This window comes from Myotis myotis, unplaced genomic scaffold (genome assembly GCF_014108235.1).
Source record: "Myotis myotis isolate mMyoMyo1 unplaced genomic scaffold, mMyoMyo1.p scaffold_m19_p_1, whole genome shotgun sequence".
NCBI lineage: Eukaryota > Metazoa > Chordata > Mammalia > Chiroptera > Vespertilionidae > Myotis > Myotis myotis.
The window spans coordinates 75,012,877-75,036,991 of NW_023416313.1; the positions used below are offsets into that span (position 1 = coordinate 75,012,877).

A 24,115-nucleotide genomic window follows, 5' to 3' on the forward strand; every position below is an offset into this window, starting at 1 on the left:
CCACCAATATATTGTGAGAAAGCCCCTAAACAAAGAAGGTAAGAGACCTAGGACCAAATTACCCAAGATTCAGTGTCTTGTTCCTCCTCATGTCCTGCAACGCGAATGCTGGCATATTGCTCCGAAGAAACCATGTATCAAGAATGTATATATTTTGTTTTATAGTTGCAGGTACTAATCTTATTTATTTCAACTCTGTTTATTCCAAACATAAATAATATTTTTATGGTAAATGTCCTTAAATATTAATTAAAGCATGAGCTGTATAACAGAAGTAGGCCTTCCATCATATAAATTTTTCTCTTGAATAATACATATTTTGCTGACCTTCTTTCCAAAGCCATGGAAACAGAGCTGAATGGATACCTGTGAGGCAAAGCTGAGCTTCTTGGTTTTACTGTGTCATCTGGTATCACACCTTGCTATATTTGGAGAAAGTGTTATTTGATTGTCAGAGACAGGTCTAACCTAAGGCATTTCTCATTCATAAGTGCAAGGCAAGTGAATTCTCTTAAAATTATACCATCTAAAATGGAATGGCTTATTTCAATATTAATTTAATAACAAGCTATGCACAGTAATTACCTCTTTAGTTCTGCTAAAGTACCTTTCCTTGTCTAGACTTGGGCCAATGATTACATTAAATTTGCTACAAAAACAATCTACTCAATGCATGACTAAAGACCAAAGAAAGGGAGGAGCCAATGCTTTTCTAGATATATTTGTCATGAAAAAGATCAGCTCAGGGGGTTGATGTTGGCAACATGCTGTATTCTCCACTAGAAAGGTTGCAATAATAATTAATGCCACACATTTATTTAGAACTTCACATTTATAAAAGGGTTTTCACATATACTATTTTATTCTATTAATCCATGAAAAGACCAGATGGAATCCAAATAACCTTCTGGCTATGTCCATCTCACATCCTTTTCATGATGCATATGAACAAAAGTTTTCATGAGCCTTGTCTGCTAAAGAGGAAAGTGAACTGACAAGGGAAGCACACAAGATCAACTTCATGCCAGTTTCTCCATGAAGACACCATTTCCCTCAGTTATCACACAAAGTATCACAAATTGCCCATTGAATCCAACTATTCCTTTGGGCCAATAAATAAATAAATTATTGGTAAATAAATGTATCATATATATTGACTACAAGGAGTTTGAATTGGAGAACTATGAAACTGTTTCTCTTGGACTCCCAACTCCACCAATGGGTTCAACATCTATTTTTTAAAACATCTTTATTAGGTCATGTTAATGTAGTAAACATAGCACATCAGAAACCCTGTTTCTACCCTCTAGAATCTAAGCTGCCTCGGTTCTCTGAATAAATCTCTTTATCTCTTACCAAAGACATTTAGCCATATATATATATTTAAAGATATGAAACCATTTATATATTTTTTAACCTGCTAAATTCTAGAACTTTGAGAGAAATGTCTTGATGACAATATCTTTTCCAGAAAGTACTATTTGCATTCCATCTGTAATGGAAAGTACCATAGAAAGAGATGCCATAAAGAATGTTCAGGCCAACTATTTATGCTGTGAAAGAACACTACTTGACTCACTGCATGTTTGCAGAAAACAGCTCTTCACTGGTGATGTAAAGGCGGGATTGCAAAATTGGCTGTGAGATGTTGGTCCCAGGCTTAAGGTCTCTTTTAGTGAAGTCAAATGCCTGCAGTGAGCACAGTCATGAAGCCACAGATATGCCTTATAGTTGAGGTATTCTTTAAAAACAAAACAAAAGCACTCTGATCACCAAGCCCTGTGGCACCTGGACAGTCTTCAGGTGCACCGCGCCCCTCCCCTGGGTGTGAACTTCTGGCTTCATTCCTTCCTGAGGCATCTCTTTATCTCCAGCTCATCTTTCATCAGTGCCTGTCAGTAGAATATCACAATTCCAGATTGGAAAAAAACAGTTCTTACAGAGTTAGGGAAATGAAAAAAGTTTCTGGTAATGGAAATCCCCTCCACTTTAAACCAACATTTTATTCATGTTTGGAAAATACCACTTTGTTGCTGTTTCCATTTTAATCTGCTTCAGTATTTCCTGTTTTAATTTAGAAACCAAATGTGTGACAAATCAGGAGGATCTTGGGCCAATTCCAAATCAATAAGACCAGAAAGTAACAGCCAACTAACCAAAGTTGCTGTCTTTGCTAAATTTTATGCAAAATTTTAAAATGTGGATATAAATTGGTTAAGGTAATTGAACTCAAGCGTTTCAGATGTGACTGCTATAAAAGTTCAGCAGGGAGAGTCCAGCCACATTTATATGTAATCGGAAGGAGATACACGAGTTCAGCATAGGAAAATATTTTCTAGGTTATTTCATGAAAGAAAGAGAATGAGTTGCCTTTTTGACTTCACACCTGATTTTTTTCTTTGTTTCTTTCTTCAAAATTCATTTAATCCCTGAGATTCTGTATCTCTGTAATAATAATAAACACCAAATTAGGGAATTTTAGAGATAGAATAAAACCTCATTTGACATTTATTTATCCAGTACCTGCTCTGGGCAAGGCACTAGTGCAGCCCCATTTACAAACATGTGAAGCCAACAGTAGATTTATGGCTGTTGTGAAGGCACTCTGTCAATCAGTATCAGAGCCAGGCCTGCAGGCATTCAGGACATTTGAATCCAATGCAGTCTCTTTTCCTTGGAGCCATGCTGATTTCTCTCCCACAGTCACTTAACCACATTACACCCAGAGTCAATGTGCCAACAAGACCCAATCTGTCTTCACTCATTATACCATTTGAGCTGGATGGGCATGACTTAGTGGTTGTGTTGTGCCCAGATTTCATGATTCCCAAGAACCCACAGGGAGCCAGCGAGTCCGATGCAAAAGCAAAGAGTCATTCATTTCAAACCTAGGTTTGGCTCCCCTGCCACACTCACCGATGCAATGGTAAGCTCCAGTGGCTGAGAGAGAGAAAACTCTGTGTGGAGAGAGCTTTTATAGGGGGTTGGGGTAAGGAGAGGAGAAAAGACTGTGGGCCCTGCCGATTGGCCAGGCGCGAGTCGGTGTCTCATTACACAGGATGGGGTCATAGTGATGGCGTGCACTTCCCTTGACTATCTTCCGGGAAGAAGCTTGCTGAGCACATGGCCAAGTTAAGATGGAGGGCATAGCCCTTACCCTGGGGCAAGGTGGAGGGCGTAGTCCTAGCCCTTTCAGTTGAGCATTGACCTATGAACCAGGAGGTCGTGGTTTGATTCCCAGTTGATGATTCTCTCTTATCATTGATGTTTCTCTCTCTCTCTCTCTCTCTCTCTCTTTCTCTCTCTCTCTCTCTCTCTCTCCCTCCCTGTCCCTTCCTCTCTGAAATCAATAAAAAATCTACTTTTATTTTTTTTAAATATACCATTTGATATTTATTTGGGGGACATTTGTAAATAAATGAAAAAATTGCCTAATTGCCAGCCTGGATGAGGGACTGAACTTAGGTGTGTGTGTGTGTGTGTGTGTGTGTGTGTGTGTGTGTGTGTGTGTTTTAAGTTATGAACCACAAATAAAAAATGTTATTAAAATTTAAGCCAGGAAACATGACCCATTGAACTGTTAATCAAAACTAAATATCAAATCAAGTGACAAGATCTTTGCCTGCAGGTCATGATGGGGAGAAAAACTCTGATAAGTGTGTGGTCTTCATAAAGCAACTGATAACTATGCCCTTGAGTGAAGAGAATTTTCAAAGGCTCTTGAAAGGAAATAGATGGCCCTTACACAGACTCTCCTTGAGAGTCACAGTGAGCACTGCCTTCTGATGAAGAATCACTATTATCACCAGTAACACACCAAATGTATTTTCTCAAAATGAATGTGTTAGTAATTGTGTTTTAACTTTCCAGGAGGCATACTGAATTTTGTTATTAAACATCTTAAGCATTTTACATATTTCCTATTTATAAATTACATTCCCAAATAATATAACCTCTTTCCCATATTATCTTTTTCAAAATTCAGCATTATTACCTTGTGTTTATTATTTCAGATACTAAAATTAAAAAAAATTAAGCAGCAGCAGAGTTTCTGCAATTTCTTAAAGGGAGGCTGAAATGAACTGCCTCCCTTTAACATCCTGGTGAGCCAGGCAAGGAAAATAGTCAACACTCACTTCCCTGCTTAAATAATTTACAATCACCTAAAACTGATTTTCAACCCTAACCTTATTTCCAAACATGCCAATATTTCTTCCTTCAGTTATATCTATTCAGCAATGCAAGACCTTGTTGTTATGTTCCTAATTATGAAAGGTAAATAAGTTACTAACATTGTCATAATATGTAAAAACTAAGTAGAAAGTCTTCCTTTTAAATTATCCACATATTTCATCAATAGGCATGGCATTGAAGAATTTATTGAAACATCAGACTATTTAGAACAAACTCATTTCACATATCACAATTTATAGCAGTTTGGGAGAACATACAGGGTCATGGCCAGATTTAGCCACTATAGACTTATCATGGGTTCAACAATTACATTTAAAGAGGGGGCAGAGAAGGAAGATGGCAGCTGGCACGACAGAGGTGAGGGATAGGAAGTGTAAGTGAGGGGGTAAAAGGAAAGTGTGTGGATGTGTGTGGTGTGTGTGTGAGTGAGTGAGTGAGTGAGTGAGTGAGTGAGTGACAGTTAATCTGGCAGGAGTAGCAGGGGCTGGCAGACCAGACTCTCCTGGACAGGGAGCACCTACCACTGCTGTGGCACTCCCCTGGTTGCGGGGCTTGGGCATGGAGCCCATGCCATCTTGAAGAGAAGAGTGGCCTCTTCTAGGAACTCATCACCACCACCACCACCACCCAGACAGGCCTTGGACACTGCCCGCGACCTTGCAGCCACTCCAGCCAAAATCCTGCTGCCCCACCTGCAGACCTGCAGACCCTAGGACCTCCACCTCCAAGGGTGCAAGGCTCCCGCAGAAGTAAGTGCAACTTCCCCCATCCCTAACTGCCAACCTCTGGACACCACATGCTTTCCAGCATGTAGGCCTCCTGAGCTCACAGCCGCAAAGGCAGCTCTTGGGTGCCTCATGAGCCCCCGCTGGGCATGCTCATAGCCAAATAAGGACACACAGCCCTGGCAGTAGAAATTTGGACTTCCCCCACTCCCGGCTACCTGCCCACAGACAGCTCAGGTGTGTAGCTTTAATGCCAGAGCCCCCCTGAGTGTGTGAGTGTGCCGCCCTGGCAAATGAACCCTGGGTGTCTCTGTGAACCACCACTGGGTATGCATGTATCCAACCAAGTATGCAAGACCCAGGCAGTAAAAAATGAGTCTTCCCACTCCACAGCTGCCAACCTCCAGACACCACAGTCTCTCCTTTCTGGTGTGGAGGCCTCCTGAGACCCACAACCCTGACAGACGGCTCCTGGGTGCATCTGTGAGCCCCTGCTGGGCAAGCAGTTTCAACCAAGGGTGCAAGGCAGAAAAAAATTGGGACATCCCCCTCCCTGGCTACTGACCTCTAGACACTTCAGTTCTGCCTTTCCAGCAAACAGGCCTACTGAGCCTGCTACCCCTCTAAGTGGCTTCTGGATGCCTCCTTGAACCCTGGCTGGGTGAGCTCATATCCAAACAAGGGCACATGGCCCCAGCAGTAGAAATTTGAACTTCCCCCGACCTGGATGCCTACCCACAGACACTGCAGTCACGTGGTTTCAGCATGCAGGCCCCCTGAGGCCACCACCCCAGCAGGTAACTCCCGAGCACCTTTGTGAGCTGCCACTAGGTGCACTCATATCCAACCAAAAGCTCAAGGCCACAGCGGTAGAAACTCAGACTTCCCCCTCCTCAGCTGCCGACCTCTGGTCTCTGCAGTCACACCAATCCAGCAAGCAAGCTACCTGAGCCCACTGTCCTGGCAGGCGGCCCCTGAGTGCACCACAAGGCACAACTCTGGCTGTTAGCATCCAGTCCACATGATAGCATCAGCACAAGGGCCCCCTGAGCCCACTGCCCCAGCATACAGCTCCTGTGCACCTCTGTAAGCAGCCATTGAGCATGCATATCAAACCAAGGGTATACATCCCCTGAGCAAAAACTGGGACTTCTCCCTCCATGGGGCCAGTGGCACACCACAATTGCTTTGATCCAGTATGTGGGCCCCACAAACACACACCCCTTGCAGACGACTCCTGGGTCCCCTGTGTGCTGCCACTGGACATGTGCCTCTCTAACCAAGGGCACATGGCTCCCTCAGTAGGATCCACAACATCCCCCTCCTGGGTACCTATCTCTGGACAGCTTGGTGAGTTACTGAAAACGTGCCTCCCTAGACAATGCCACATTGTTCCAGCTACAGACCCTGAGATTTCCACATCTCCAGCTGCTGGATCCTGAACCCTCTCATGATTCAGAGAGAGAAATCACTTTCACCGGAGTTCCACTGCCTCAACCACAGACTACAAGACACCTGCCCCACACTGTCACAGGCTCTGGGCCCCTCATAGTGAGATACAGAGTGATGCTAATTCAGCAAGAGTCACACCACACCAGCCAAAGTCACAGTACATGAGCCTCAGGCCCTGAGACTCCTTCTTCCCAGGCCATGGACTCTGGGGACCCACAGTGAGCACATACCAGTGAGACCTCAGACAACCTTTTCCACAAGAGCTGGAACCATGATCACATCCAAAACAGCTTACAACAAAGCCAGGGGAGAGACACATTGCCAACCCATGATGAAACTTCATCCATGAATAAGAAATTAACATTCAAGATACAACTACATTAAGAGAACCCAAATAGCTCAAGTATGGAACTCAGCTAAACTACCAAGCCCAGGAGATCTGAGAGTCTGAACCTCTAACACCACCCAAAAGGAACCTGGGTAGCAAAGCAGTTGGATATAAGACACAGAAACAATTAAAATAATTAAAACAATTAAGCAGCAAAAAATGGGGAGACAAAAAAACAATCCCCAAAGGAAAGAAAAAGAAGTATCACCAGAAAGGGAATTAAATGAAATGAGTCAAGTAACATGTCAGAAAGAATTCAGAGTAATGTTTATAAAGATGCTCAAATGGCTGGATTACAAATACACACAACTCAATGAGAAGTATAAGGAGCTGAATGAGAATGTCACCAACATGAAAAGGAACCAAGAGGAAGTGAAGAATGACATAGGTGCAATAAACAACACAATAGACAGCTTAAACAGTAGACTAGAAGAGGCTGAGGACCACATCAGCAAATTAGAAGACAAGGTAGGAAAAAAACACACAAACACAGCAGCAACTGGAAAGAAAACTTAAGAAGCAAGAGGAGAGCCTAAGGGAGTTTTGTGAGTACACAAAATGAAACAACATCCACATAATAGGGTTACCAGAAGGAGAGGAAGCAGAGCAAGTAATAGAAAAGCTGTTTGAAGAAAGGACAGAAAACTTCCCTGATATTGGCAAGAAAAAAACATGCAAGTCCAAGAAGCACATAGAGTCCCAAACAAGATGAACCCAAAAAGACCAACATCAAGACACATCATAATTAAATTAACAAACATTAATGCCAAAGTAAGAATTTTAAAGGCTGCCAGGGAGAGACAAAGTTATCTACAATGGGTCTTCCATTAGAATATCAATTGATTTCTCAACAGAAACACACCAGGCCAGAAGGGAATGGAATAAAATAAACAAGCAAGGGATGGAAACCAAGAATACTATACCCAGTAAGGCTATTATTCAAAACTGAAGGTGGAATCAGGAGCTAAACTGAAGGTGGAATCAGGAGCTTCACAGACAAAAAAGGGGGCAAGAGAGTTTATTACCTCCAAACCAGCAATGCAAGAAATGCTAAAGAGACTGCTATAAAATGAAGGAACAGAAAGGCAAGAAGAAACACAAACATTAAGAATAAAAATGATGACAAACAAGGACTTATCAATAATAACATTGAAAATAAATGGATTAAATGTTCCAATCAAAAAACATAGGGTAGCTGAATAAACAAGAAAACATGACCCATATATTTGCTGTCTGCAAGAGACCCACCTCAGAACAAAGGATTCACACAGACTGATAGTGAAGGAATGGAAAAAATTTTTTTCAGGCAAATAGAAATGAGAAAAAAGCTTGGGTTGCAATCCTTTTATCTGACAAAATAGACCTCAGAGTAAAGGCTATAATAAGAGATAAGGAAGGCCACGTCATAATACTAAAGAGAGCAATTCAACAAGAGGATATAACTCTGGTAAACATATATGCACCCAATAGAGGAGCACTCAAATACATAAAACAAGTTCTGGAAGATATCAAGGGAGAGATCTATAGCAATACAGTCAGGGGGCATTTTAATACCCACCTGACACCACTGGATAAATCCTCTAAACAAAAAATCAGCAAAGCAACATCAATCCTAAATGACTCACTAGATCAGATGGACTTAATTGACATCTTCAGAACATTTCACCCCAAAGCTACAGTGCATATGGGATATTTTCAAAGATAGACCATATATTAGGACACAGGCAAAGTCTCTTCAAATTCAAGAGAATAGAAATCATAACAAGCATCTTCTCAGATCACAATGGCATAAAATTAGAAATCAACTACAATAAAAACATTGAAAAAAATCAAATACTTGGAGGCTAAATAGTATGCTATCAAACAATAGTAGGTTACCAAAGAGATCAAAGAAGAAATAAAAAGCATCCTGGAAACAAATGACAATGAAAACACAATAATCCCAAATCTATGGGACACAATGAAAGCAGTCTTGAAAAGGAAGTTCATAGCTCTATTGGCCTACCTCAAAAAAAAAAAACAAGAAAAAATGGTAATAAATTATCTAACCTTGCAACTTAAAGAAGGAGCAAGAAAAGCACAGAGTGAGCAGAAGGAAGGAAATAATAAAGATCAGAGCAGAAATAAATGACATAGAGACAAAAAAAAAAATCAATGAAACCAAGAGCTGGTTCTTTGAAAGAATAAACAAGATTGATGAACCTCTAGCCAGGCTCACCAAGAAACAAAAAGAGAGGACCCAAATAAACAAAATCAGAAATTAAAGTGGTGAAGCAACAACTGACCCCATAGATAAACAAAGGATTGTAAAAAAAAAAAAATACTACAAACAACAATACTCCAACAAACTGGACAACCTCGACGAAATGGACACATTCTTAGAAAAATACAAGCTTCCAAAACTCAATCAGGAAGAATAAAAAACTCTGAATAGGCTGATAACTACTGATGAAATTGAAACAGTAATCAAAAAGCTTTAAGCAAGCAAAAGTCCTGGACCAGATGGCTTCACAAGGGAGTTTTACCAAACATTCAAAGAAGAACTAAAACCAATCCTTCTCAGAATATTCAAAAAAATTCAAGAGGAAGGCACATTTCCAAGCTCTTTCTATGAAGCCAGTGTTACCCTAACCCCAAAACCTGATAAAGACACCACAAAGAAAGAGAATTATAGGCCAATATCCCTGATGAACATAGATGCTAAAATCCTCAACAAAATTCTAGCAATTTGGATCCATCATTACATCATACACCATGACCAACTGAGGTTTATTCCAGGGATGCAAGGCTGGTACAATATCCACAAATCGATAAATGTGATACATCACATAAACAAATTGAGAGACAAAAATTACATAATCATATCAATTGATGCAGAAAAGGCATTTGACAAAGTCCAACACTTTTTTCTGATAAAAACGCTCAGCAAAGTGGGATTAGAGGGGTCATACCTCAACATAATAAAAGCCTTATATGACAAACCTACAGTCAACATCATACTCAATGGGCAAAAACTAAAACCATTTCCCCTAAGAGCAGGAACAAGTTAGGGATTCCTGCTTTTACCACTCCTGTTCAACATAGTATTGAAAGTGCTAGCCACAGCAATCACACAAGAAGAAATAAATGACATCAAAATTGGAAAAGAAGTAAAATTGTTATTATTTCCAGATGACATGATATTGTACATAGAAAACCCTTAAGATTCTGTCAAAAAATTATTAGACTTAATAAATGAATTTGGCAATGTAGCAGGATACAAAATTAACCCCAAGAAATCTATGACACTTTTATGCACCAATAGTAAACTCACAGAAAGAGATTTTTTTAAAAAAAAAACAATCCCATTTACCATTGCACCAAAAAAATTAAGATACCTAGGAATAAATTTAACTAAGGAGGTAAAAGACCTGTACTCAGAAAACTACCGGACATTGAAAAAAGAGATGGAGGAAGACATAAACAGATGGAAGAACATACCATGTTCATGGATTGGTAGAATCAACATCATTAAAATGTCCATACTACCCAAAGCACTCTATAGATTCAATGGACTCCCCATTAAATACCAACAGCATATTTCACAGATCTAGAACAAACTCTCCAAAAATTCATCTGGAATAAAAAAATAAATAAAAACCTGAATAGCTGCCACAATCCTGAGAAAGAAGAACAAAGTTAGAGGGATCACAATACCAGATATCAAGGTGTATTACAAAGCCACTGTTCTCAAAACTGCCTGGTACTGGCTCAAGAACAGACATATAGACCAATAGAATAAAATAGAGAACTCAGAAATCAACCCAAATGGAGTCAAGATAGTCTTTTCAATAAATGGTATTGGGGAAATTGGACAGATATATGCAAAAAAAAATGAAACTAGACCACCAACTTACACCATACACAAAAATAAACTCAAAATGGGTAAAGGACTAAAATGTAAGACCGGAAACCATAAAAATATTAAAGGCATCCGCAGGCAGCAGTATCTCAGACATATGCCAAAGCAATTATCCTCACTGATACAGCTCCTAGGGCAATGGAAATTAAAGAGAAAATAAACAAATGGGACTACATCAAAATATAAAGTTTCTGCACAGCAAAAGAAATCATTCACAAAACAATAAGAAAGCCCACTGCATGGGAGAACATATTTGCCAATCTTCTCTCCAATAAGGGTTTAATCTTCAACATTTATAGAGAACACATACTACTTAACAAAAGGAAGATAAACAACTTAATCAAAACATGGGCAACAGACCTAAATAGATATTTTTCAAAAGAGGACAACAGGAAGGGCAAGAGACATATGAAAGCATGCTCAAAGTCACTAATCATCTGAGAGATGCAAATGAAAATAACAATGAGGTACCATCTCACACCTGTCAGAATGGCTTTCATCAAGAAATCAACAAATTACAAGTGCTGGCAAAGATGTGGAGAAAAAGGAACCCTCATGCATTGCTGGTGGGAATGCAGACTGGTGTAGCCATTGTGGAGAACAGTATGGATTTTCTTCAAAAAACTAAAAGTGGATCTCGCATTTGACCCAGTGATCCCACTTCTAGGAATATATCCCAAGAAAATAGAAACACCAATCAGAAAGGATATATGCAGCCCTATGTTCATAGCAGCACAGTTTACCATAGCTAAGATTTGGAAACAACCTAAGTGCCCATCAGCAGATGAGTGGACTAAAAAACTCGTACATCTACACAATGGAATACTATGCTGCTTTAAAAAGGAAGGAACTTCTACCATTTACAACAGCATGGGTGGACCTGGAGAGCATTATGCTAAGCAAAGTAAGTCAGAGAAAGATAAATATTCCATGAAAGATATATATTCCATTTGTGGACTATAATGAACAATATAAACTGATGAACAGAAACAGAGAAGCATTGATCAGACCGTCAAATCTCAGAGGGAGGGCAGGGTGAGGGAAGGGGAGAGATCAGCCAAAGGACTTGTATGCATGCATATAAGCATAACTAATGGACACAGACACCAGGGGGGTGAGGGCATGAATGGGAGTGGGGTGGGGGGGCCACTGGGGGAATAAGGGTACATATGTGATATCTTAATCAATAAAGAAATATATATAAATAAAGATGGGGAAAATTTCTACAAATGGATGTGAGCCATAGAAGTGGTGAGAGAGAAGGTGATAGCAATTAAACTATTTATGTGACTGCTTTCAGTATGACTTTGTCATTAACTAGTCTTCAAAGCTTCAAATTGGTGATTGGAGCTCCAGTCTGGACTCTAAGAACAACAATACTACTGTTGATCTCTACAACAACGTCATGAATTATGACACTTAGCCTCCCAATTGCATAGCATAAGCCTTCCATTAAACATAATAGAAATGTTATTCTACCTTTAACTTTAGTAAGGATAATTAATTCATTTTAATAAAAATGCCCTGGCAAACCTAGATGAAAACGCTCATATTGATGCAATCAGCTACTTTTCTCCAGATAATTGTTACTTGGGCTGAGCAATTGAAAGCATGCCAACTTAAAATGTTTTTAAAGACTTCAATCAACTTTCTCTCCAAAAATGAAGAAATAAAAAGCCAGAGGGCAGGTTCATGGATCTCACACTCCATTCTTAACATTGTCCAGCAGCACATATTTATATTACCGTGACTTGTCCTCCAAATTTGACCTGGGGTTGGCCTCTGAATTTGTAAGGGAAGGGAAAGGACAGAGGCTGTATAGTCCAGAAAAACTAGAAACAAACTGTCTTATTAAATTACCGGTATTTACAACCACACTTAAAATAACACAGATCTGCCAGCCTTCAGACCTCAGGTCTGCAGCTTACTTTCAGATGTAATAAAACAATGCAGTAGTCTTTGTCTCATTTACTTACATGACTCTTCATGAACTTCCAGATAAATTGATAAAAGGGCTATAAAATATTATTTTAGAGCAAATGCATACCTCCCAGAAAACATTAAGATTTTCTTTTTGAAGTGGTATTTTAATAGTCTCTACTTATTCACAAAAGACTTTTGATTTTTTAAAAAAGTTAAGCATGTATTTATTTAAGAAATTTTGAGTCATTAGCATTTTAAAATACAAGGGAGGTGTGGAGAGGTGAAGATACTTGAAATTAGATTTAAAGACCCTGCCTTTTCACTCTAAGTAGCTTTAGCCTCTGTTATATGACTACCTCACTCAAGACCTAGCTGTGTCAGTAGTCTCACTGAACTACATCATTCAGTTAACCAGTATACAAAATAAACTCAGCTTGAATAATTTGGTCATTCCATATAACTATATCTTTAATATAATTGTTTTGTTGAATTCATTACATTGAGCTAGTTAGTATATCTTATTACAAGAAGAGTGAGATACAGGCAACATACACAGGATCCTTTATATTAACCTGTCCAGGGTGCTTAGCAAGGGACACCTTAGGTAATGAATTGTACATTTAATGACATCATTTTTGTACCCAAGACCTAATTCCCCTTGGTTGAGACCCAAGGGAGATGAACCTTAAGATAAGTTCTATTTATAAAAGGTATAATAAAAAGTATATTAGGAAAAGATGAGCTAAAATTGTTATTAAAGAAATTTCATAGAATAAGATATTTTAAAATCATTTAATAATAATCGCAAATTATCTTAATTACCTTGTAATATTTCAACTAAATATTTCAAGTTGTGATTATCCCAATTGGCTTATGCATAGGAAATTACCACTGATGTTAAAAAATGCCACCCAAAAACTACATTATAACAACTTTTATTACATTGAAAGACTCTTAAGAAACTGAAGAGTCTTTCAGTTTCTAAAAGCATGCTCTCCTCATAAAAAGCCTGTGAGGCAAGGATTTTTCTGGTTTTATAATCCCACTGTTTTAGTAAACCTCTCAAGCTTGCACAGCTAATAAGGAAGTCTCTGCCTTTGTACTTTTGATATCTGTTCCCATAATTACTTTTAAGTTTTGGGATAACTTTCCATCCTAAACAATTCTCATTTTCATCTTTACACACCCATATACTTAGGTTTTGATAGTCATTAGAGGATTCATTAACACCCCACCTCCCAACTTGCTTACTTGGGGCAATTACCTAATCTATCTGTGTTTCAGAGTCCTTTTCTGTAAGTTGAAGATAATAAAACCTACCTGCTTTGATTGATGTGAAAATTAAATGGGATTATATGTCAAGAACATAATAAGTAGATAGGATTTTCTCCATTAGCAATGGAGAAAAGAGTAAACTGTAGCAGATAGTCACTCTTAAATTCTTTAGTTTCCTCCTTGTTTATTTTGAAGCTAAGACGGTCCTTCACAGAATCTGCTATGCTTGCAGGACCTGCTGAAAAAAGTAACCCTAGGTTGACCTTGAACAAGATATGGCCATGAATAGGTCTAGATGTAATAACCTTATTTAGTGACAGCCAATCCTTGAGATTGGTTGGTATCCATTGACATAGTTTTAGATAATCATAATGATATAATCTTTAGACCAATTGAATTTTGTAATTTTAATAATGAAACAGGATGTGAATAAGACAGTTGTAGGAGGGATGAACCTGGGATCTAATACGATTCTGCTTAGCTGGAGACCTTTAAGAATGTCCTTTATCCAGCTGAATCTCAGTTTCCTTTTGCATTTTCATGTTGCATGCCCTAGTTCAAGCCATTCATTGCCTAACCAATAGTTTCCATGTCTCCTGCCACAAACCCATCATCCACACTATCATTAGAATGAGGTTACCAGATAAAATTGGAATCCCAGTTAAATTTGAATTTCAGATAAACAATAAATAATGTTTTAGGATAGGTATGTTCTATGTCAAAACGATATTCCTCATTTAAAATTCAGAGTTAATTGTGTCTCTTGTTCTTTTGTTTTATTCCAAATCTGGCAACTGTATACCAATTACCTACCAACAATATAATCATATATATATATAAATTTTTCAGGAAAGATTTTAGCAACATTCAATGATTGGTCATCCTCTACTAATGTGCAAAAGATTTCATGTACTTAGACATCTCTTTGTGTTATTCATTCATCCAGTCAAGGATCATTTATTCAGTGACTAGTAAAGTAATACATTGTATAAAATGTGTAGGGGGGGTCTGATCACAGAGGACTGAGCCTAAAGGGGGCAGCCTGAAGAGCTGACCAGACCATGCAGTCCCGGTAAGAGAAGAAGCTTACAGAAACCAAGCCTTCCCCATTTCCGCGGCCGGCGTTTGTTTGTTTGTTTTCACTGAACCCTGTTCATGGGACATTTCGGATACAGACACTCACCTGTGCTGAAGAGAGGGAGAGTGTGCGGAGGAGTGGAATCTGGGGAGAGACTGAGGAGAGAAGGGGGGCCGGGAGAGGTGGCAGCGAATTGAGTGCTGAGACACCCCTGAGCCCAGGTCTGAGGCAGCCATTCTCTCCAGAGAGTGAGACTCCTCCCCCCATCCCCCAGGCAAGGAGCACAGCCACACCCAGATTCCACCCTGTAGGAGATCAAGGATTAAAATAACCTGATCAGTCCCTGGGAGTTAACAGGGTCTGGCCTATAGAGGGATTTTCAATCCCAGCAACAACACAGCACTGGTAACTCTTACGCAGCCAGCTCTGGGCAGTGAACTTCCACTGGACAGAGAGGCCCTGTAGCCTCAGAGGCCAACCCCAGAACACTGCCACCCAGAGGCTGACCCACAAACTGACTCTTTGCTAAACACAAAATAAGGCAGTCTGGGAAACAAATGCGGCTTGCTTTAAAATAAGGACTGTGGTTTACAACACAGAGGAACAGTGTATCGCAGGGAAACTCAACACTCTCCTGAATACCTGGCAGGTCTAAGGCGAGCCACACTGAAGAATAGAAGAACCGAAGGACCTTCACTACTGCAATATTTTTTTTTTTTTCACCTTTTAACTAAGAAACCAATTTTTTTTCTTTTTTTTTCTTTTTTTTTCTTTTCCTCTTCTTCTTTTTTTTTTCCTCTTTTTTCCATCACCTGATTTTACCCTTTTAATTACTACCTTCTTATTTTTAACCAGTATTATTACTGCTACCATTTTACCATTTTTTTTTTAAAGTGCCATTTTATTTTCTCTTTATTTATTTTGGGATTAGTGTTCTCCATTCTATTTTCATCGTTATATTATTGGTTGTTTCTAGTTTGCATTCATCTCCAGGGAGCTGTTGCTGGAATTTGTTGGGATTAATGGCTGTTCTATAGGAGTATTCTCCTCATATAAAAAGTCTCTTCCCCTCTTCCACTTCATTCTCTCTTTTCGCTCTTTTTTTTTCTTTTCCTTTCTTTTCTCACTTTTACTTTCCCCCCTCCTTTTTCCCAATTTCATTTTTGCACTCCTTTTTTTGGTCCCTAATTTTCTTTTCTTTTTTCTCTTATCTCTTTTCTCTTTTTCTCTTCCTTCTTCCTTATCCCCTAATTCTCTTAATTCAGGTGGTCACCTTTATTTGGGGTTATTAATATCGTGAATATATTTGAGTATAGTGCCTGGTACGTGGTGCCTTGTTGTGTTGTATTTTGTGCCTTTAAATCAACACAGCAGATCCAAGCAACAGCAACTTCCTGAGCACCACACCCTCTGCTGAGGAACAGCAGCTGTACATGAAACCTCGCCCCACCAGCCAGAAGAGCCACCACAGCTGTGAACAGCACCCACCAGAGGAGTTGCTGCCAACTGAAGAGCAGCTGCTACCGCAACCGCCCGAAGAGGAACCGCAGACCAAGGAGTCACTGCCACCAAGGGAGCAGCCACTGAATGACTCAACGTCTAGATATGTCAGTGAGATCAAACATGGGTAGACAAAGAAACCCCCAAAGGAAAGAGAAGGAGGACTCTCCAGAAAAGCAGCTAAGTAATACAGAGGCATGCAACATGACAGAAAAAGAATTCAGAATAAGGGTCCTAGAGTGCATAAACCGGATGGAGGAAAAAATCGACAACCTCAGCAAGAAGCAAGAAGAAACAGATGAAAAAATCGATAACATATGGAAGAAGCTAGAAGAAACAGATGAAAAAATCGATAACATATGGAAGAAGCTAGAAGAAACAGATGAAAAAATCAACAACTTAAGTAAGACCCAAGAAGAAATGAAGAGTGATATAGTTGTAATGAAAAACTCCATTGAAAGTATCAACAGTAGACTAGGAGAAGCGGAGGACCGAATTAGTGATTTAGAAGACAAGGAAGCAAAACACACCCAAAACGTACTGCAATTGGAGAAAAAAATGAAAAGACAGGAGGAGAGCCTAAGGGAGCTTTGGGACAACATGAAACGAAACAACATACGAATAATAGGGGTACCAGAACAACAGAAGGATGAACAAGGATTAGAAAACCTATTAGAAGAAATAATATCAGAAAACTTCCCTGAGGTGGGGAAGAAAAAGGTCACACAAGCCCAGAGAGTCCCAAACAAGGTGAACCCAAAAAGACCCACACCAAGACACATCATAATTACCATGGCAAATGTTCAGGACAAAGAGAGAATCTTACAGGCTGCAAGAGAGAGACGGAAAGTTACATACAAGGGATCTCCCATTAGATTGTCAAATGATTTCTCAACAGAAACACATCAGGCCAGAAAAGAATGGACGGAAATTTACAAAGTGATGCAAAGCAAAGGACTGAATCCAAGAATACTCTATCCAGCAAGGCTATCATTCAGACTTGAAGGAGAAATAAGAAGCTTCACAGACAAAAAAAGGCTAAGGGAGTTTATCACCACCAAGCCAGCAATGCAAGGAATGCTAAAGGGACTGGTATAAAAATAAGAAATAAAAAGCTCAGAAAGAAAACAGCCACACAAAAACAGAAATGCCTACAAACAAGTACCTTTCAATAATAACTTTAAACGTAAACGGACTAAATGCTCCAAACAAAAGACATCGAGTGGCTGAATGGATAAAAAAACATGACCCATACATCTGCTGTCTACAAGAAACCCACCTCATTAGAAGGGACTCACACAGACTGAAAGTGAAAGGATGGAAAAATATCTTTCAGGCAAATGGAAAGGAAAAGAAAGCTGGGGTAGCAATACTTATATCGGACAAAATAGACCTCAAAGTGAAGGCCATAACAAGAGATAAGGAAGGCCACTTCATAATACTAAAGGGATCAATACAAAAAGAAGATATAATCCTGGTAAACATATATGCACCCAATGCAGGAGCACCCAAATTCATAAAAAAACTCCTGGAAGATATCAAAGGAGACATCGACAACAATACAATCATAGTTGGGGACTTTAATACACCACTGACAGCACTGGATAAGTCCTCTAGACAAATAATCAGCAAAGATACAGCAATCCTAAATGACTCACTAGATCAGATGGACTTAATAGACATCTTCAGAACACTTCACCCGAAAGCCAGGGAATATACATTCTACTCAAATGCTCATAGGACATATTCAAAAATAGACCATATATTGGGTCACAAGCAAAGTATCCCCAAATTCAAGAAAATTGAAATCATAAAAAGCGTCTTCGCAGACCACGATGGCATAATATTAGAAATAAACTACAATAAAAACAACCCAAAATACTCAAACACCTGGAAGCTGAATAGCATGCTATTAAATATTGATTGGGTTACCAATGAAGTCAAAGAAGAAATTCGAAACATCCTGGAAACTAATGACAATGAAAACACAACAATCCAAAACCTATGGGACACAATGAAAGCAGTCCTGAGAGGGAAGTTTATAGCTCTACAGGCCTATCTCAAAAAACAAGAAAAAATGGTAGTAAATCATCTAACTCTACAACTCAAAGAATTAGAAAGAGAGCAACAAGAAAACCCCAGAGTGAGCAGAAGGAAGGAGATAATAAAGATTAGAGCAGAAATAAATGACATAGAGACCAAAAAAACAATACAGAAAATCAATGAAACCAAGAGCTGGTTCTTTGAAAGGATAAACAAGATTGACAAACCTCTAGCCAGACTCACCAAGAAGCAAAGAGAGAGGACCCAAATAAACAAAATCAGAAACAATAGAGGCGAAATAACAACAGACCCCACAGAAATACAAATGATTGTTAAAAAATACTATGGACAGCTCTACTCCAACAAACTAGACAACCTGGAGGAAATGGACAAATTCCTAGAAAAATACAACATTCCAAAACTCAATCAGGAAGAATCTAAAAATCTCAACAGGCCAATAACTATGGAAGAAATTGAAGCAGTCATCAAAAAGCTTCCAGCAAACAAAAGCCCAGGACCAGACGGCTTCACAGGGGAGTTTTACCAAACATTCAAGGAAGAACTAAAACCTATCCTCCTCAGACTACTACAAAAAATTCAAGGGGAAGGAACACTTCCAAGCTCATTCTATGAAGCCAGCATCACCCTAATACCAAAACCAGGTAAAGACAACACAATGAAAGAGAATTACAGGCCAATATCCCTCATGAACATAGATGCCAAAATCCTCAACAAAATCTTAGCAAATCGGATCCAGCAGTACATCAGAAAGATCATACACCATGACCAAGTAGGATTTATCCCAGGGATGCAAGGATGGTACAATATCCGCAAATCAATAAACGTGATACATCACATAAACAAATTGAAAGAAAAAAACCACATGGTCATATCAATTGATGCAGAAAAAGCATTTGACAAAATTCAACACCCATTTTTGATAAAAGCTCTCAGCAAGGTGGGAGTAGAAGGATCATACCTCAACATAATAAAAGCCATATATGACAGGCCCACAGCCAACATCATACTCAATGGACAAAAACTAACACCATTTCCCCTAAGAACAGGAACAAGACAGGGATGCCCCCTCTCACCACTCCTGTTCAACATAGTACTGGAAGTGTTAGCCATTGCAATTCGGCAAGAAGAAGAAATAAAAGGCATCCAAATTGGAAAAGAGGAAGTAAAACTGTCCTTATTTGCAGACGACATGATATTATACATACAAAACCCTAGAGACTCCATCAAAAAGCTACTGGACTTAATACATGAATTTGGCAATGTAGCAGGATACAAAATTAACACCAAGAAATCCGAGGCATTTCTATACACCAATAGTGAACTTTCAGAAAGAGAGATTATAAAAACAATCCCGTTTACCATCGCACCAAAAAAATTAAGCTACCTAGGAATAAACTTAACTAAAGCGGTAAAAGACCTCTACTCAGAAAACTACAGGACGTTGAAAAAAGATATAGAGGAAGACATAAACAGATGGAAGAACATACCGTGTTCATGGATTGGTAGAATCAACATCATTAAAATGTCCATACTACCCAAAGCAATCTATAAATTCAACGCACTTCCCATTAAAATACCAATGGCATACTTCAGAGATCTAGAACGAACTCTCCAAAAATTCATCTGGAATAAAAAAAGACCTCGAATAGCTGCAGCAATCCTGAAAAAGACCAAAGTAGGTGGGATCTCAATACCAGATATCAAGATGTATTACAAAGCCACTGTTCTCAAAACTGCCTGGTACTGGCACAAGAATAGGCATATAGATCAATGGAATAGAATAGAGAGCCCAGAAATCGGCCCAAACCAATATGCTCAATTAATATTTGACAAAGGAGGCAAGAACATACAATGGAGCCAAGATAGTCTCTTCAATAAATGGTGCTGGGAAAATTGGACAGATATATGCAAGAAAATGAAACTAGACCACCAACTTACACCATACACAAAAATAAACTCAAAATGGATAAAGGACTTAAATGTACGACAGGAAACTATAAAAATTCTAGAAGAATCCAAAGGCAACAAAATCTCAGACATATGCCGAAGCAATTTCTTCACTGATACAGCTCCTAGGGCACTTGAAACTAAAGAGAAAATGAACAAATGGGACTACATCAAAATAAAAAGCTTCTGCACAGCAAAAGAAACCATCAACAAAACAACGAGAAAACCCACTGTGTGGGAAAACATATTTGCCAATGTCATATCCGATAAGGGCCTAATCTCCAAAATTTATAGGGAACTCATACAACTTAACAAAAGGAAGATAAACAATCCAATCAAAAAATGGGCAAAGGACCTAAATAGACACCTTTCAAAAGAGGACATTCAGAAAGCCAAGAGACATATGAAAACATGCTCAAAGTCACTAATCATCCGAGAGATGCAAATCAAAACAACAATGAGGTACCATCTCACACCTGTCAGACTGGCTATCATCAACAAATCAACAAACGACAAGTGCTGGAGAGGATGTGGAGAAAAAGGAACACTTGTGCACTGCTGGTGGGAATGCAGACTGGTGCAGCCACTATGGAAGACAGTATGGAGTTTCCTCAAAAAACTACAAATGGAACTCCCATTTGACCCTGTGATCCCACTTCTAGGAATATATCCCAAGAAACCAGAAACACCAATCAGAAAGGATATATGCACCCCTATGTTCATAGCAGCACAATTCACCATAGCTAAGATCTGGAAACAGCCTAAGTGCCCATCAGTAGATGAATGGATTAGAAAACTGTGGTACATCTACACGATGGAATACTATGCTGCTCTAAAAAGGAAGGAACTCTTACCATTTGCAACGTCATGGATGGAACTGGAGAGCATTATGCTAAGTGAAATAAGCCAGTCAATGAAGGAAAAATACCACATGATCTCACTCATTCATGGATAATAGAGACCATTATAAACTTTTGAACAATAATAGATACAGAGGCAGAGCTGCCTCAAACAGATTGTCAAACTGCAGCAGGAAGTCCGGGGAGGGTTGCGGGGCAGGAGGTAGGGGGGTAAGAGATCAACTAAAGGACTTGTATGCATGCATAGAAGCATAACCAGTGGACATAAGACATTGGGGGATAGGGGAGGCTAGGGGACTGTCTAGGGCGGGGGGATAAAATGGACACATATGTAATACCCTTTGTAATACTTTAAGCAATAAAAAAAAATAAAATAAAATAAAAAAAATAAAATAAATAAAATAAAATAAAATGTGTAGGGAGACAAAGTGTGAATGTAAAAGCAGCGATAAAGCAATTTCCATACTCAACAGGGCCAAAAGAGTAGCCAATTCCTTTTCTTCACCCAGTTTCCTTTACCTCCAGTATGTGAGGTACTTTGGAGGAATTACTATTCATAATTACAATGATCAAAAAGGAGCATCATGAAGGCAGTTATTGTTGACTAGAAATTCATACTCAGTGCAAAAGGCTGATGAAGAAGCATCAGTAAAGAATTCGTCGAACTTTAACTCACACAAGGGACTGAGACCAAGATAACAGAAATAGCAGACCTATACCAAAAAGGGTAGAGGCAGCATGAGCTATTGGTGGGTGTGGGAAACTGTTTATTGCCTTCACTATCTGATAAGCATAGACAGAGCACTCCCCGAAACCCTCCCCCCCCCAAGGCTGGGTGCCTTTGAAGCCCTAGCAAAGCCCGGAGCTAGGCGCCACCTCTGTTTGTCCAGACAGTGGTAGCTGAAACTACTCGCCCATTTATCATTATGTAAATCCTTGCTGATGGGCTAGTCTGCCTGTTGCAGGGGGTCACCTGCCTAGGGCTATGCTATGGGTGCATCCCAGATGAATAAAAGCTTGGTGAGGCCTGAGCACAGGGAGAAGTCCTTAGGGACTTGCCGCCTGGTCCCCCAATATTGCAAAATTATCTCGTGTCTTTTTCTCTCATTTGCTGTGCGGCTCCTCTTTCAGATACCGAACCCTACTCCACGCGAGTCGTGGAAGGAAAAACACTCAACAGTGGGCTCTTGGTTCAGACTCTAAAAAGATTCCTGCAGATCCAAAGCAGATAAAATTAGAGTTAAGGTCGACGATGCCCATCATTGGGCATAATGCACTGGGAGAATTCATCACCCCCAGACCTGTTTCATCAGCATTAGTTTTCAGAAAAATAAAGCAGTTTGTGCTTAAAGAGAGTCTCTTTTCAAAAATTCTAAAGTGCACTTGCCCACAATGACTTATTATGAAACTTCATGATAGTGTCCCTAGACACTTTGCAAATCAACTGGTAGAGCTTTCTCTTCCATGGAGGTTTGCATGATGACCTGGACACTTTGTACACATCAAGAGGACTGGTAATTGGTCCATGTTGGTATCCCTTAGTCAACTTATAGTCAATACACAGGATTTTTCTAATACTTAACCGCCCCCCTATGCCCCAGCCTATTGATGATATAATTATAAATTCACTAAGGTCATTTATCTTATATGACTTCATTTTTGCTACCTCATCTTTCAGTGCTGCTGCCTATTTCTGTTGTCTTCCGGCAGACACTCCTGTCACTAGGCCAATTATCAGCATCTTTTTAGCTTTTCCTCCTTTCCAAATGGGCTCCTTGTTCTCTCACCGATGACAGTCTTAGAAAGCTACAGCCAAACTGGCCGTTAGCTTCTGACCTCTCTGGAGTCTATCTTATTATGGTAATTGCAAGGCTGGAAAGAGCAGACACTAGCCCAATTACACCTGTCCCTGTCCTAATTCAGCCTGGGCTTAAATTACTCCATGGGGTAGAGACTATGATTTGACTCTGCTGAACAACAACTTTTTCTCTATTCTTGTGAAATTTGGAGACAGACATTCCTAATTATGCTTGTCATGAGGACATAATAGCCCAGTATTTCTTTAAATGGCATCATTCTTTATTGAGAAAACCAATGCACTACATTAATAGATAACTTTACTGAGGTATTTTAAAGCAAACAATTCTTTAAAATGTGCCTTCTCGAGGTATAACAACGCATAAACTGAAAACATCAGGTGCTTTCCTTCACATTTTAATATTAATGCTATTCATAAATGTATGTGTGCTTAATATTAAGTCTTAATAAATGTTATATATTTATATACTTAAATATGTAAAATTATGCATAGTTAATTCTATAAATGGTTAGCTGTATGGTATATAAACATAATTATGTTAAAGAATATATATATGCACATTATAGCTAAATGAATTATTTTTTAATTGTATTACTTAAAACGTTAGGAGGGGAAAGCTTTTACATTCTTTTAAAAATTAAATGTCTTTCTTGTTTAGCATCCTAGAACACCAATATATAATAATATGCCTCTATTAATCTGTTTATATTAACTGCACATATTCTTTTTTATTTTACTTAATTCTTAAAAATATGCCCTATTCACTTTCAAGACATGTATTTCTTAGAAGTGCTTACCTACCCCTAAGGAATTATTCTTGAAAAATAATTTGAGGAGCAAAAATATCAGCAATTGGCTCAGCAGGTTTTGAGTCCTCACAGAGGTCTCTGGGGGTGCTCCTAGTTGAAGCAAGTCCCTTGTAGGAATAAGAATTCTTGAGACTCTAAATCACAAAACTTGTTCTTCTTCAAGCCTAGTGTCATTGGCAG

At 39.1% G+C, this 24,115-nt stretch overlaps 1 long non-coding RNA gene across 1 annotated transcript in view; it reads right to left on the reverse strand.

Moving 5' to 3' along the window:
* Positions 1–1,298: 1,298 nt before the first annotated feature.
* LOC118672080 overlaps positions 1,299–24,115 on the reverse strand; it is a 96,114-nt gene continuing 73,297 nt past the window's right edge. Inside the window, exons 6-7 of the long non-coding RNA XR_004972987.1 lie at positions 2,387–2,445; positions 1,299–1,892 (exon numbers count right to left, since the gene is read on the reverse strand). This is a non-coding gene — a long non-coding RNA (uncharacterized LOC118672080). The remainder of the gene's footprint in view (positions 1,893–2,386; positions 2,446–24,115) is intronic.